The 16,437-nt window shown below is 32.2% G+C and overlaps 1 protein-coding gene across 4 annotated transcripts in view; it reads left to right on the forward strand.

Moving 5' to 3' along the window:
• Nucleotides 1-16,437, forward strand: part of SOX5 (SRY-box transcription factor 5) — a 466,127-nt gene that overhangs the window by 364,264 nt on the left and 85,426 nt on the right. The window lies entirely within an intron of this gene.

Here is a 16,437-nt window from a genome sequence, read left to right on the forward strand (position 1 = left end):
ATTATTTGATTAAAGATGCTTTTGCTAGTTAGCCAGTCAGTTTATATTCATCAAACTCTTCTTTGCCAGGCAGGCAGGTAAGCATAAGAGAGAAAAAGAATGGCAAAAAAAAAAGTTTCTGCCCTAAAAAAGCATATATTCTATTTGTGTAGAAAATTAGGTTCATATAAAATGCAATATATAGAGTGGATAATCTGAAAGATTAAGGCTTGGAGGTCAGCAAAGTTTTCCTTCAGAAGGTAAGCTTTTGGTTGAGAATTAAAAGGGACATTTTTAGGATACTTTTGAAAAAATACAAATTTGTTGACCTCTGAAGTTCATAAGCTCCTCTGCAAACTGAGGGGAAGTAGGATAAGCCTGAAACTGAAGCCACAACTAAGCTGGATCCAGGATTTTTCTTCAATCCTGAAGACATTTCCTCTTCAGAATTTAGCTGGAACTCTATTCCCAATGCCATACCATACATTTAAATCCCTGTTTAGCTATTTTATACAAAATACACAGGACCCATTCCTCTATAGAATTTGAACTTGTGTATCTCCAAAGTCTTTGCTTTAATAGAAATGTCTAATTCTTGTTCACATTTATTATTAATGATTGCTTGACTCAGTGGAGGTGTTATCAATTGATAAAAGTGGCAGGACTGAATGGAGAAAGGAGATGATTTATTGATCGAATTGGAGAAGATCCATCATCTCACACATCAATTTGTATGGCAACCATAATGAAAATCTGACTCTGATATGGTTTTGTTATTTTGACTGAATAGAAATAGACTTTGTTTTGGATCATGAAATTATATATTTAAAGTTCAGAGGATGCTTAGAAGCAATCAAGTTCAATTTCCTCACATAAGGAAAATGGGACATAGAAATTAGAAAATTTGTCCAGGGTCACATAGGTAGTATATATCACAGGGAGAGTTTGGATTTGGGCCTGACTTCCAGTTCAGCATGCTATCTATTATTCTGCCTGCCTCATTTTTAGAATATGAGTATCTTTTTTGAGCTGGTAAGCATGGAAGAAATAGGCAAGATTTAAGCCAAGGAAGAGAGAGTTAAAAAATCGGGAAAAGAAAATTCCTTCAAATGTTTTAAAGTAAATATAAAGTCATGTAGAATGGCAAAATAATTTTTTTGGAGTTTTTAATTTTAGGCTCTATTTTAGACTTCACTTGAGAATTGAAACAGGATTTTTATGTTATATTTATGCTAGAGTGTTTCAATTATATATAGAAAAAAGTTAGAAGAAATCTGAGGTATTTCCAGTTTTAGAGACCATTTCTTAAAGCATTGAACTTCCCTGGGTGACCTCTTAGACCATAATAAAGAATTCTTCTTTTCTATTATATCAGACTGAACAAGAGTGAGATTAATGTGATTGACAAAGATGATTGACAAAGAAATTTACTTGCTCATTCAGTTTTCTAAGAGAATTGCCAAAGTTTGATTTGATCTTTAAATTTGTCAGAATATTATAGGCACAGTCTATAAAGGTTGCTTTAAAAAATTCCTTTAATATTTCTCATTAACATCAACAAAAATGTACATTGTATTCATTTTTATCAACTACAGATAACAAAACACTTTATTATCTGGATTTTACTAAATTAAAATTTCTGTTACAACTCATGACCCTTTTGATTTTTTTAGCCCTTTTTTTTTTTCACCTAGAAGCAGCAAATCCAAAACAGATAATATTGCATAAACTGGTATATCCAAAATTGACATGCAGATTTTTTCCAATTTGTATTTGAGATTAAAAAATTATGAAATACTTTTTTCTTGGGATTTCCTCAAAATAGTGAAAATATATATGAACAAAATAAGCCAATAATATTAATAACTATTTTTTATATATAATTTAGATATAAATTTATAATTTTATATAAACAAATATATATAATGCAATCTCTATATATAATTGCATTTTTTATTCATCTGAATTACAACCATTCTCCCTATAGAATGAAGCTTTGGGATTATTTAAAGTAGATTCTTTTTTTTTTTTTAAGATTTTTTTTTCTTTGACATATGCTATGAACCAAGATTTCCCTCAAGCACATCAGAATTTGGCTCATATCTTGGTCTCTAAAATAATCTGAAAAAGACCTTCAGCTCCTAAGCAAATACACAAAATATAGGATAGGCTTTAATTTACCTAACAAAATCTCAAAGGAGTCATTTTGGTACCTATAAAGATTCAAGATTACTATCTTTCCCACATTGATGAACCTCCAAATCCTTCAGTAACCCAAATGATTCTCTTCACTTAGGACACTACTATATGTTTGATATCACCTCCATCATCTTTCCAAGAAGGAAAAAAATATAGGGAACTTTTGTAACACTGACTCTTCCTTCTCATGGAGCCTCATTTTCCTAGCAACCTACAGAGTTACCTCCTCCCATAAGGAATAGCAATCAGGATAAGTAACCTTATTTGGAGAAGTCACAGCAGCTATTTATTTATATTTAGAAAGCCAAAAGTTTACAGCCTGTATGTCTCCATATGGTAGGATTACTTCAGAAGTGAATCTGAATCTAGTCCGCTTTAGGCAACATGGATCTTCTGAGCTTTTGAAATAGCAATTTTTTGTATCCCCAGTGCTTAACAAAATTTATGGTAAACAGTAAGCACTTAATAAATGTTCATTGATTGATTTTACAAGGGAGGGAAGGGACAGTTCTCTAAATCAACACAGCCAAATGAGGAATGGTTATGTCTACCAAATTAAAGGAGAGGAAAATGGAGAAGGATGTACTTGCTTTGTTTACTTATCCAAACTATAATCTTCATTTGTTCAGAAAGTATTATGCACATAGTAATGTACATATATGCTATTTTGGTCCTTATTCTGGAAATTCTTCCACTTCGTCTTAAAACAGAAATTTTCACCAGACTGGCTGGCTTGTCTCTAGTTTTACCATTACTTTTGTTTTTCTTGAGAACTAGTTTTTGTTGTTGTTGTTTTTAATCCAAGGAAGTTGAGGTACAACAGACAAAAGATAAGCAATATTTGGAAAACTTCAGTGGAACACTGATAATTGGCTCAGAAGAAATATGAAAGAAAAGCCAATTGATTTACATGGAAACATGCTGTTATGTTTTGAAAGTTTTCTCCAGTACATTAGTTCCTCTTAAGCTCCACATTTAACTTACATTAAGAAGCAGAAATTAAGCAGTAAAGACTGATAACAGTCTTGACATTTCTTTGTGTTTTTCTTTTTCAAATGCTTTCCCCTAATCCTTCCATTCCAACACCCTAGTCCTTTCTCACACTCTTTTCTCTCCATATTATGTTGTTGTAAGTCTTCCATAAATAAAAATTATTTTTAGGAATAAAGTTTCATGCTCACAGTGGTCACTGCTTCTTAGCACCTTCTGTTCAGAAAGAGGCAATGAAAAGATGTAACAGCGCTCTTAAAAATGAGCAAATCTTGTTATCTAGAAATTTCTGGTTAAAACTCAAATATACTATCCTTTTCAATAATTATTTAGCATTATTCATCATGAAGTAGGGAACAAGAGATTTTTAATTATATCTTTCATCTGTTTCTTTATGTATATGTTCAGGATTCTCTGCCTTCCCCAAAGGCACAAGTGTCATGTTCTTTCAATTCTTGTCTGAACTAAAGAGAAGAGTTGAATCAAACCTTATATTGCTCTGTTGAATGCTTCTTGCTCCAGAGTAAATGTCTTTCACTGTCACCATCACTGTCACATGTGCCTTTATCCAGATTGTTTGACCGACAGTAATGGAGACCTGATAATAGAACTTAGTTCAAAGAGCAAATTAAGGTTTTGAGCCTAGCAGAAGAGGCAGAAAGATGCCAGTGACTACTTTTATATGTACCAATAACCATGAATTGTGGATTTTTTTCATGTATTAAAATAAACATTCATGGCTCTTATATTTTTTTTAAAAAGATTGTACGTGTCATTTGAAAAGATGTTTTGCTTTTCAATAAAATTTAAAAGGAAAGTATTTTTGAAGTGTTGGTTCTACTGGCTTTTGTAAAGGCTATCAAACTATTAACTTTTTCTAGAAACTTTTTTTCTGCCTTCCTTGCACAATCTTTCCATTATATTATTTCAAAATAGAAATGTCTCTTTACTTCTATACTTGTGATTTCAATGAGCAAATTAGTTTGTCTCTGCATTATCTCTTATTTTATTCTAAGGACACTTTGTAGAGACATGCTCTCCATATTCTTTCTCTCATAGGTAGACAAATAAAGATGTTTTATCAATATCATTTTGTATTATTAATATTACTCTTATTTTTTGATTTAGCCTTTCATGTCATTATAATGAAAACTCCTACTGTAATTTGTTTTTATGTGAGTTTTGTCCTGACATAAAAATGAGATCATTGTTTAACTTGAAATCATTGATTCAACACCAATCTTGAAATAACCAGAATGTAGTCCTATTTTTATTCTGAGCTGAATATTACAACTTAAAGCACCAATAAAAAAATCTATAAATAAAAAATTGAAAAAGCATTCACTTAAGGAAATGTGTTGAAAACACTAAAATGCTTTGATTACAGCTCAGCAATTTGAGAAGTATGGAATCTTATTCACAGTACATCTGATGACATTGTTTTCTTATTAACCATACTAGTTACTTAATGGAGAAAAAATGAATTATTTTATGTGGTAAAAGCCAAGTAAAGCATGTACTGAGAAATATCTTTGGCAGATAGCAACATAGTGTTTCCTTCTAGGAAAAAGGTATTTACAGTTACATGTGGTCAGGCTGGAGGGGACCTTAAAAAATTATTTAGTCTGACTCCTTTTATAGAGGAAGAACCTGAGACCTATAGAGAATGTGATTTTTTTTCAGGTGTTCAAGAGAGATAAACAGAGCTAAGTTTGACTTCATGTTCTCTGAATGTGGTTCATCCTACTGTATGACACTTCTTTATGTAAGATACAGATGTTATTGATTTAACAATATTCAATGAGCCGAGTTTCCTCATGTCATGAACAGGAGAAACATTAAGTTAAAATTCTTTTCAGAATTTTACAGTTTTTCACATACTTTGTTGACAGGCTACATAGGGCCTATTTTTTCTTATTTTGTTAATATTGGGACAGGATAGAGAACTTTGTTTTGTCAAGAATAATTAACACAGTATGGCAGTATACTAATAGTAGGATCCTTTGTGGTTAGATATGTGTGGGCTCAAGTCTGGTTGTGTAACCCTAAGTAAGTTATTAACCTCACCATTCCCCGGGCATAACAGCTGCTAACCTATATTGGTAGAGGGGAATTCCTCATATTAATAAAATCACAGATGAGACCAAAATAATGATAATATCAATAGTAATGATGATGGTGGTGATGCTACCTAACAAAATAAACCAAAATTCAAAATCATGTGGGAAAAGGTTTATATCTATATCATCTTCATATGATATTGAAGTTCCCAAAGGTACTTTTTGGTAAGCCTATAGAAATGACTTTACATGCTAATAATTTTTTTCTATAAAAAGCAATCATTTTATCTACCTACACAAGAGTATACATCAAGCATAAAAGAACTATAGTAGGTTAGTGACTTGTCTTTTCAGTGAACTGCATTGAATATGAGATGGTGATGATGAAAATTTCCATATTACCTATGGCTAATGATGTAATTCCTAATTCAAATTGAAGTTTTTTTCCCCCCAAAAAAAATTCATTAATGGCTCAGCCTCTATCTCTAGAGTACTATTTCAGCACAAAATTCTCTCTTTATGGTAATAATTGTGATATGCTCTGATCCTCAAAAGAAAATGAGTCTATCTCTTTAAAAACCCTGTTGTCTCCTGCAAGTAATAGGGTTACATAGATATTTAACTGAAAACAGGTTTATTTATGGCAGAAGCAGAGAAAATAGAAATGATCACATTTTTAAGTTCTTTTTTCCCAGGGTCTTAGATTGACTCATGGCCCTGCCTTAGCTTCAGTCCAACACTTAGCCATAGCCATACAGTAGTAAGTCAAATTGATGACCTTGGTGACCTGCATGCTTTCCTACTTCTCTCTAGTACATTTACTTTTTGTCCTACTGCTTTTCTCACTATCTAAATTATTCTACTTATATTTGTGCTTCTTACAGCTTGTAGTTTACTTTTCTATTTATAGTATCTCTCTTTCCTTGTCTTTCTTCCATTCCCTCTTTCCTGTGATTTTTCTTCTTCCTTCCCTTCTATTTCCTCTCCTTTTTACATTCCTCTACTTACCCCCTCAAAAAACCAAGTCCATTAGGTTGTAGAACATATCTGTGCTGCTCATATTGTGCTGATTATATTAGTTATTGGTATTCCTCATTAAGAGTTCCTTATACCGGCCTCATTTCCAAAATATATAGAGAATTGACCCTAATCTATAAGAAATCAAACCATTTTCCAATTGATAAATGGTCAAAGGATATGAACAGACAATTCTCAGACGAAGAAATTGAAACTATTTATAGACATATGAAAATATGTTCCAAATCATTATTAATCAGAGAAATGCAAATTAAGACAACTCTAAGATACCACTACACACCTGTCAGATTGGCTAGAATGACAGGGAAAGATAATGGGGAATGTTGGAGGGGATGTGGGAAAACAGGGACACTGATACATTGTTGGTGCAATTGTGAACACATCCAGCCATTCTGGAGAGCAATTTGGAATTATGCTCAAAAAGTTATCAAGCTGTGCATACCCTTTGATCCAGCAGTGTTTCTACTGGGCTTATACCCCAAAGAGATACTAAAGAAAGGAAAGGGACCTGTATGTGCCAAAATGTTTGTGGCAGCCCTGTTTGTAGTGGCTAAAAGCTGGAAAATGAAAGGATGCCCATCAATTGGAGAATGGTTGAGTAAATTGTGGTATATGAACGTTATGGAATATTATTGTTCTGTAAGGAACAACCAGCAGAATGAATACAGAGAGGACTGGCGAGACTTACATGAACTGATGCTGAGTGAAATGAGCAGAACCAGGAGATCATTATATACCTCAACAACGATACTGTTTGAGGATGTATTCTGATGGAAGTGGACCTCTTTGATAAAGAGAGCCTTAATTGATCAAAGATGGACAGAAGCAGCTACACCCAGAGAAAGAACACTGGAAATGAATATAAACTGCTTGCATTTATGTTTTTCTTCCCGGGTTATTTATACCTTCTGAATTCAATTCTCCCTGTGCAACAAGAAAACTGGTTCTGCACAGATATATTGCATCTAGGATATACTGCAACCCATTCAACATGTAAAGGACTCTTGCCATCTGGGGGAAGGGGTGGAGGGAGGGAGGGGAAAAATCAGAACAGAAGTGAATGCAAGGGATAATGCTGTAAAAAATTACCCTGGCATGCATTCTATCAATAAAAAATTATTAAAAAATTAAAAAAAAAAAAGAGTTGCTTATACCACTGAAATCATACTTCCACTCCAAAAAAGTCTGAAATTTAGAAAGCAGTAGCTATATCCTGCCCTTACACCTTATAAAATGTTTCCTAAGTGGTTGACATAGTGAGAATTTGACCTACCTGCTCTGCAGCTTTTCAAATCATATTTTTACTGAATATGATCAGTCATAGAGAAGTAATAACCCCTAGTATAGGACATCTTATTTGAATTAAAACTCATATAATAGATATTTTCACAAGAAAAGGCAACCATAAATAACTAGGGATGCAGCAGTTAGATTGTTAAAATATAATTATACTAAATAGATTTTGATGAACAAGGAACACAAGATGATGAGTAATTACATCTCTATTTTTTCATTCTATCACACATTTCCCTTCTCTGTGCTGGGTCATTACTTCAGTCAGACTCACCAGGGAGAATGCTTCTTAATGAATTCTCAGCCCCCATTTTGAAATGCTTGGGATTCATATGGGGTAAATTACAAGGGAAAAAATACAGATAAAATCCAGACAAGAAGAGATAACACCAAACTCATGTAGACAGATTTTCATATATAATAATTCAAAATTATCTCCAAGGAGATATTCTTTAAGGAGAGAACATGGCTCTTTCTCCTGTTTCCCTCTAGGGCTAATTCCAATAGCATTATCTGCATAACAGTGAACAAAGTTAATTCCAGTAGTATCAAAAGCAGAACACTGGATATTAGGCAAATCAGCTTCCCTCTGCCTCAATTACTCTGTTTGTAAAACTGGAAAAATAAAATGTGTTTTACCTATTTTACAAAGGTAGTATGGAGAACAATTTCAAAAATGCAAATATGAGAATACATATCATTCATAAAGACCACTTTTATGTACATCATATGTTGAATAACAATTATTTGTTTCAATTTTTTTTCTACTCATTTTGTTGTCTCTCCCCTAGTTGTAAGCTCCTTGATTTAGGGACTGTCTTTTGCCTCATTTTGTATACCAACACTTAGCCAGTTCCTGGCATATAGTAGATATTTATTGTGTGTGTGTGTGTGTGTGTGTGTATGTGTTAATAATAATAATAATAATATATATATATATATATATGTATATATATATTAACCAGTCCATTCTCTGAGCCTCAAAATTTCAAAGATTTACTATTGTCTACCTCTTGAATCTAAATCTATCTTTCAAGACCTTTTCTAATCTAATATCATAATATATGTTGAATCTTATTTTTGACAACTCTTCCAACAGGTCTTCCTCACCTTAGACAGTCTCTTCAAAGCTAAGAATAGATGGGTTATTCCTTTTGTTGAATGTATGATAACCATGCCTACACAATTTCAGAGCTAATTTTTTGGTCAGTTAATTAATACAAATGAAATAGAACACATTGTTCCCACCCTTTTAAGAACTTAATCAACGTGCATTTGTTAAATACTAGTGATATTTTTTTAAAAAGCAAAACTAGTCTCTTTCTTAAGAGAGCTATAGGAAAAGATATAGATAAACATATGTAAAATACAGAGTAGAAGGAAAGTTACCTTTTAAGGGAAGGCAAGTATACCTAGGAGATACTGATTGCGACTTGAAAAGGCCTGCTGTATAAGGTAGAGTGTTAATGGAGTCTTGAAGAAAACCAAGGACTTTAGGAAATACTGGTAAGGAAGGAAAACATTCCAGAAGAAGAACTTTGTCATGAAAATTTAAAGTATTGAGAAGATTTAGGAAGTAGATAAAATCACCAGTGTAATATAGAGAAGACAAGAAGGAAAGTTGAAAGTTGAGAAGATGGACAAGAGTAATATGGAATGTGATAAAAATGGATTTTGATCCATATCAATAAAAGAAAAGTCCACATTGATAGGATGTCATATTTGTTGAATCATTGAAATATGGAGGGACCAAGTGGCAAGTTTTGAGAAGATTTAAGCATCTTGTATATAGAAAGTCTAGAAAGAAAGAGAAAAACTTTGAGGTGTTATCAGGCCATGCAACTTGAATATAAGGATTAATAAGTGAAACTTGATACAACTCTTTCATTGCTAATTAGAAGGAATAGCCTTGTTCTTCCATAGATCATGGAATTGAAAATTTCTTATGACTTCCTTTAAACCTTTTGATAGTTCTTTAATGACTATGGATGATCAAAGCAGGATCTACTCCTGTTGGGTTATAATGCTTTCTCTGTTCCCTGATAGCTAAATAGATTTATTTTAAATAAGTAAGCTTCTTGTAGCAAAAGCTACATATTTCTTTATGCAGTATTTGCTTCTTAAGGGCAGCTAGATGGTGCAGTAGATGGAGTGTCAGGCCTGGAGTCAGGAAGACTCATCTCCTTTCATTCAAATTTAGCCTTAAAGACTTAATAGCTAGCTGTGTGATACTGGACAAGCCTCTTAGCCTTGCTTGCCTTGGTTTCCTCATCTGTAAAATGAACTGGAGAAGTAAATAGCAAAATACTCCAGTATCATTGTCAAGAAAACCCCCAAGTAGGGTCACAAAGAATTGGACATAGCTGGAAATGACTGAACAACAATATGTTTTATAAAATATATGAAATTTTAAAAGGATTACAAACATATTTTATTTGCATGAATTTAACAAAAATCCATCAGAAAGAAATAGTAGGAAAAGAAGACAGATAACAAGAATTGAATAATACACAAAAAGTACATTAGAGACCTGTTATATGAAACACAGGAGGAAGAAGATTGTGACTGCCCAAGGGAAACTAAGCTCCATGAAGAAAGGAGCATTTGAATCTAATTTTATCTCATAGTCTGGGATTCCTTTATGGTTTTTTATTTCTTTTGACCAACTACACAGTATCTACTAGTTCAACTGACCAACCAATTAATTAAACATTTTTTTTAAGAATTGAAATGGATTGGTCAGAAAGTCTTAACCACCCCTACTTCCCGCCCTTGCCTCTGGAACTACAGTAGATATAATTAATAAATAGGTAGGTAGTAAAGTCTAAAAGAATTGAGATAATTGAATAAAAAGTCAAAGTCCTGTGATAAATGAGTGTGCTCTTTTGCTGAAGTGTGAGGAAAAACCAAATCTTATTGAACTCCCTAAGTGGAAGCAAGGATATGGAAAGAGATAGTATCACATGGCTATTGACAGAAGGTGATTTTATCCCTTTTGTCAATGGCCCTAGAAAATTAAAAATCTTGTTTTTGTAGTAGTGTCTATAGAATACTAAAGATTGGTTGTATAATGGAAATTTAAAGTATTTTTTAATTATTAAGATTATCAGATTGTTTGGAATAGTCTTCTCTGTTTAAAAGGATCATGACTTTCTTTTTCTCAAGCTTTAAAATTCATATGCAGTACTTAAGATATTTTCTCTTTGAGAAAGAGCTAATGCTATATAAGAAAAGTTTAAAATGATGTATTTAGAATAAAGGAGTCACATTTGCATAGCTTCTTAGTTCATATTATCTAAAATTAAAATTAAAATGATTGATACTCTGAACTCAGTAAAATATATACAACATAAAATCAAAAAATTATATATATATTCTGTGATGGAACTTAGAATAATTAAGAAATCAAGATACTGAATTTCTCCAGAGCTACAAATAATAAAATGTTGCATGAATCTTATTCGTGTTCTGGCTTACTAATATTATTTTTAAAGATTAAACATTACTTTAAGTAGTTGACAAAACTTTTGATATTTCATGGGATTCTAAACATTTTAATAATAATTTTTACCTTTTTGATTTTATATACAAATTTTAAAATGACCTTATTCTCACCTTTCTTGGTACTAAAAACCAAAATCATTTTTAATGTGTTTTGAACCAGTTATAAGTATTCTTAACATCTTGTAATAATACTCCAAGGAATAGTTTTCAAGATTAAGCTGCTGATATACAGTTTAGGCATCCAGCCAGTCTGTTATGGTTCATCTTTTTGTAAACTTCAATAGCATTTACCCTTTACTATACAGGGTAAACTGTAAATTTTCAAGGTGATGACCTGGGAGAAAAAGGGATGTCTGTTTAATGACTATAGGAGCAAAGTTCAATTGTGACAGATGATACTATTTTCACATTGCAAAATGTAACCAGTTGCTTTTTAACTCATGTAATGAGAACATCTCTTCATCTTAAATAGAAATCAGCAAACTTTCACACATCATATTTTTGTTAAATTTTCATAGCTCTATGTCTACAAATTGGGGACTAAAACTTAAAAAACTATCTTTCCCTGTAATTTTCATAAGAAAAAAAATTTTTTTTACTAAGCATACTGAGGAATTTATCTAACTTTAGGTTTTATGAATTCCTTTTCAATAGATAATTCACTTTTTTCATATACTTCATTATCAATAAGGGGTCTTCTTTTAAATTGGCTTGATCTTACAAAGACTAATTTCTATAAGACTAGATGAAATCTAAGTTTCCTTCCAACTGTAAATTGTGTAATCTTATAATAATAGCTGTTATCTATTTTCCATTAGGGCTATATTAGAAAGAACATCAAATTGGAAGCCAATAGACCTGTTTTGAATTTCAGTTCTGCCACATAAAACTAATAATTATGATGATGATGATGATGATAATGTCATTTATGTAGTGCTTTAAGTTTTGCAAAGCATTTCATATATGTTATCTTCTTTGGTCCTCACATCAATTCTGTAAGGTAGAAGTCATATCTATTTTACAGATGAGGATGCTGAAGTTTAACATGGTTAAATGATTTTTCCAGACCCATACAGCCAGCAAGTATCTAAGTCAAGATTCAAACTCATTTCTGACTGACTTCTGAATTCTAGGCAACCAAGCTTCCACTGACTTTATTTGTTATCTTGAGCAAATCCCTTAATGTTTCTTAGTCTCAATTTTCTTATTTATAAAATAATTTCTTATAAGTTTATTATGCTTATCACACCTAATTTTCACTTGAATTATTTTATACTTATAAAGCAATATATACATATGTATTACTATATTATTATTATTCAATATTTCAAAGATCCCTTATTTCACTGATCCATTTATTTTCTCTTCTCACACAGGTCTCAACCCTTTTATGTCATTAGAATCCTTTGTTGAATTGATTTAGTGATTTGATACTAGTTAATCTGTGATCTGATCAGTGAGAATACCATAGGTAGATATCATCACCCATCCATACCGTAGAATCTTTGCCCAACTTCTTCCATAGATCTTCAACAACCTGATGTATTGGAAGTTCTCTTTTTCACATTTCATAGATGCAGTGGATGTCTAGCTGTTATCCCATTACCCATAGCACATTGCCATTTTGTTTCTATTTTAGTCAGAAAAAAGATCATTTAGTAACTAACTTTCTGATGATTAGTTTCTCCAAAGAGACAAGGTCTTGGACAGTTTACAAACAACTGAAGATGTTACTAATCTTATACTCAAAGTCTGTTTAGTTTGGTAGGGTAGACAAGGTGTGTACTATTCTGTGTACTCCCTAGAACTCAGGGTTAATTTCTTGCCATGATGAGTCTTAGAGTAGAATCACTGAAAGATTATTGTTTCTGTTAATAGCATCACAGTAATATTTGAAGCAGTAAGGTCTAGTGTAAAGAATTTTGGACTCGCATCAGGATCTGGCTCGGAGACCCACTTTACTATTTACCACCTGTACAACCTTGGGAAAAGCACTTAACCTCTGTGCTTCAGTTTCCTTACTTGTAAAATATTTTATTAGATGAACTCTTAGATCATGTTTTACTCTAAATCTAGGATCCTCTTATAACCAGAAGATCCAAATTGTGATGATAGTCACAAAATGCTTTCCAATAAAAGCTCTTTCTCGTTTGTGCTTTAGAAAAAAATTATTCTATATGTATGTCTGTTTGAAAATGTGTTTACCCATGCACATGTGTTTCTATTTCTGTTTTTTTTTTTTAACTAGTCCTTTCTTATCTGAACACCTGATTTACCCAGAGCAGGCTTTTGGGGGTTATAGGAGGTCTCTTTCCTCGAAGTGACAGTCTAACTGTCTCAGAAAACTACTCTTAAGCCTTTCACCACTATTCCCCCATTTTAGAAGGTCTGAAGAAGTCAAAGCTTACACAGGGGAGAAATTGTTCCAATAACTTGGATATTCAGGTATTTAGTGACTAGATAAAAGAAATTTTACATTCTACATGTTATGAAATATATACCTTCTTGCCTCTATTTGCACATTCCGGGTTTTTATTTCCCTTTGTCACATTACTTCTTTGAGGTAAAGCAAGCCTTCAAATTTAACAATATCTTAACATTCATGAAACTTTGTTTTATATAAGGTTATTTTTGTAAAAGTGAAATATTCATAGAAAATAAAGTCATCTTAAATTATTGGACCAGATCTAATTTATTGTTAAATAATATTAGATTTGTGACTAAATTCAATTGATTTGAATAGTTTTATCTGTGATGAATGGTATATATTGAAGAGCATATCAGCCATATCAGCCATAAAACATTACCTGTGCAAGAGAATCTTTCCCCGCTCAAAAGTGAAATTTTGACAATTATCCAGTTGTTTTTATCAGTGTAAGAAGCTAGAATAATGTTCCTTAATTCATGTTATCCCGTGTGTGTGTGTGTGTGTGTGTGTGTGTGTGTGTGTATGTATTTGTAAGAAGCTTTAGCTAATAAAAAGTGTTCCAGACATAATGAAGGAACCAGCCAATGAGTGGCCAGGCCTTAGGGCAATACTATTAGACTGTTGCCAGTCCACATGGAGTTTTGATGAACCATTTTCCAAAATGTAAGATAGAAGAACATTCATTTTTTTTCTTTAATCTATCACAACTATAATCGGTTTCTTCTTGGCTAGATGAATGGTAATGAAAAGAATTTTTAATTTGTTGCTTATCCAGAACCAACCATATATCTAAAAGGCTCAAGTAAACTCTCTCTTCCCTGATGTCTTTCAAAGAAGGAAGAAGAAATGGTGTGGGATCCCAACATCGACAAGAGCCTCCATCCCTTACATACATGTGCATGTACATACGCTCATATAGAGTTACATAAACACACAGACATATTACAGATGCACAGAGGCACTACTTTGGATTGTACATAGATAAATTACTTTAGAGATTTCTTTGTTCAGTATGCTCATAATATCCTTAAGTAGTGATTAGAATGATCTCCTTTTCCATTTTCCATATGAAGAGGGAAAAATCACAGAGAGATTAAATGAATTTACTGAGAGATCACAATAAATAAGTAGCAAAGATAATAAAGGAACTCGTGTCTCTTAGGAATAACTTTAATAGTAAAAAGTAAATAGTTCATTTTCCCTCCATGCTAATGGAACTTCTGAGGCCCAAAGCATTTCTTTTACCTCACTCAAAATCCACCAAGAAAGAGACTTTAGCTATTGGAGTCTTTTGTATATATTCTCAGTTCCAGCTTAGCATCCAATTTTTTTTTTAAAAGATATTTTTGTCACCACATGACAAGTCGACAGGAAATGGAGAAAAAAGATAGCTGCATGTGCTCTGAATCTGGGAGACAGACAAATCAATCAAAAAGTATGAAGCACCTACTATGAGACACTGCATCAAGGATACAAATACAAAGAATGAAAAAAATCCCTATTTACAATGAGCTTCTTTTCTAAAAGCAAAGACTAAAAGTACATATGTGTTGTGTATGTATATATGTGTAATAAATACATTAATAATATGTAAATAAAATTGAAGTTAATATCTAGTTATAAATAACTATAAGTTATGTTATAAACTGTTATATACTGTTTATAAACAGTTTATAAATATGTATTATTTAATAACATATTTATATAATATAACAAAGCATATTATGTTATACAAATATATGATATATTAAGGTAACAAATACATTAAAATTACAAATCATATATGATATAATAATTTTATAATAATGTTATCGAGAATATATGATATATATTATGATAAATATAATAATAAATACATTTTAAAATATCCAAGGTAATTAAATGAAAGGTAATTTGGGTGAGAGGACACTAGCAGTTGGGTTTTCATGTAGAAGTTACTGAAGGACTCTCAAAGTTGGGGTGTAGTATGCTTGCATTTTAGAAATAAAAGACAGGGAATCATATTTTGTATAAGGAACTGAAAGGGAGGCCAGTTTGATTGAATTGCAGAGAGCATTTTTAGAAGCAATTTCACCAAGACTAAATGTTGATTGGCATTAGGCAGAGAATATCATGCATACTCTAAGATTCATTCATTGGCCACCCCCTTCAGTATACAGGTATTCATTTCAACAATCTAAAGAGTTCTTATAGAATGAACCAATATGAACAGTGGAACAGGAATACAGCTGCTGCATATTTGAAACTATAACACATTATGGGAAGAGATCAAGTAACATGTTCAACTAATATTTCAATAAGCATTTACTATGGACTGGATTCTGTGCTTAGCATTGGAATACAAGGACAAAACAAAAATAGTCCTGGCCCTCAAGAAACTTATACTCTTTTTAAAAATTATTATTATATTATAGCTTTTTATTTACAAGATATATGCATGGGTAATTTTTCAACATTGACAACTGCAAAATCTTTTGTTCCAACTTTTCCCCTCCTTCCCCCCCCTCCCCTCACCCAGATGGCAGGTTGACCAATATATGTTAAATATGTTAAAGTATAAATTAAATACAATATAAGTATACATGTCCTAACAGTTATTTATATCTGTACAAAAAGAATCAGACTTTGAAATATTGTACAATTAGCCTGTGAAGGAAATCAAAAATGCAGGTGGACAAAAATAGAGGGATTGGGAATTCTATGTATTGGTTCATAGTCATCTCCCAGAATTCTTTCGCTGGGTGTAGCTGGTTCAGGTCATTACTGCTCTATTGGAACTGATTTGGTTCATCTCATTGCTGAAGATGGCCAGGTCCATCAGAATTGATCATCATATAGTATTGTTGTTGAAGTATATAATGATCCCCTGCTCCTGCTCATTTCACTCAGCATCACTTCGTGTAAGTCTCTCCAGGCCTTTCTGAAATCATCCTGCTGGTCATTTCT

The sequence above is a fragment of the Antechinus flavipes genome, chromosome 5 (assembly GCF_016432865.1).
Source record: "Antechinus flavipes isolate AdamAnt ecotype Samford, QLD, Australia chromosome 5, AdamAnt_v2, whole genome shotgun sequence".
NCBI lineage: Eukaryota > Metazoa > Chordata > Mammalia > Dasyuromorphia > Dasyuridae > Antechinus > Antechinus flavipes.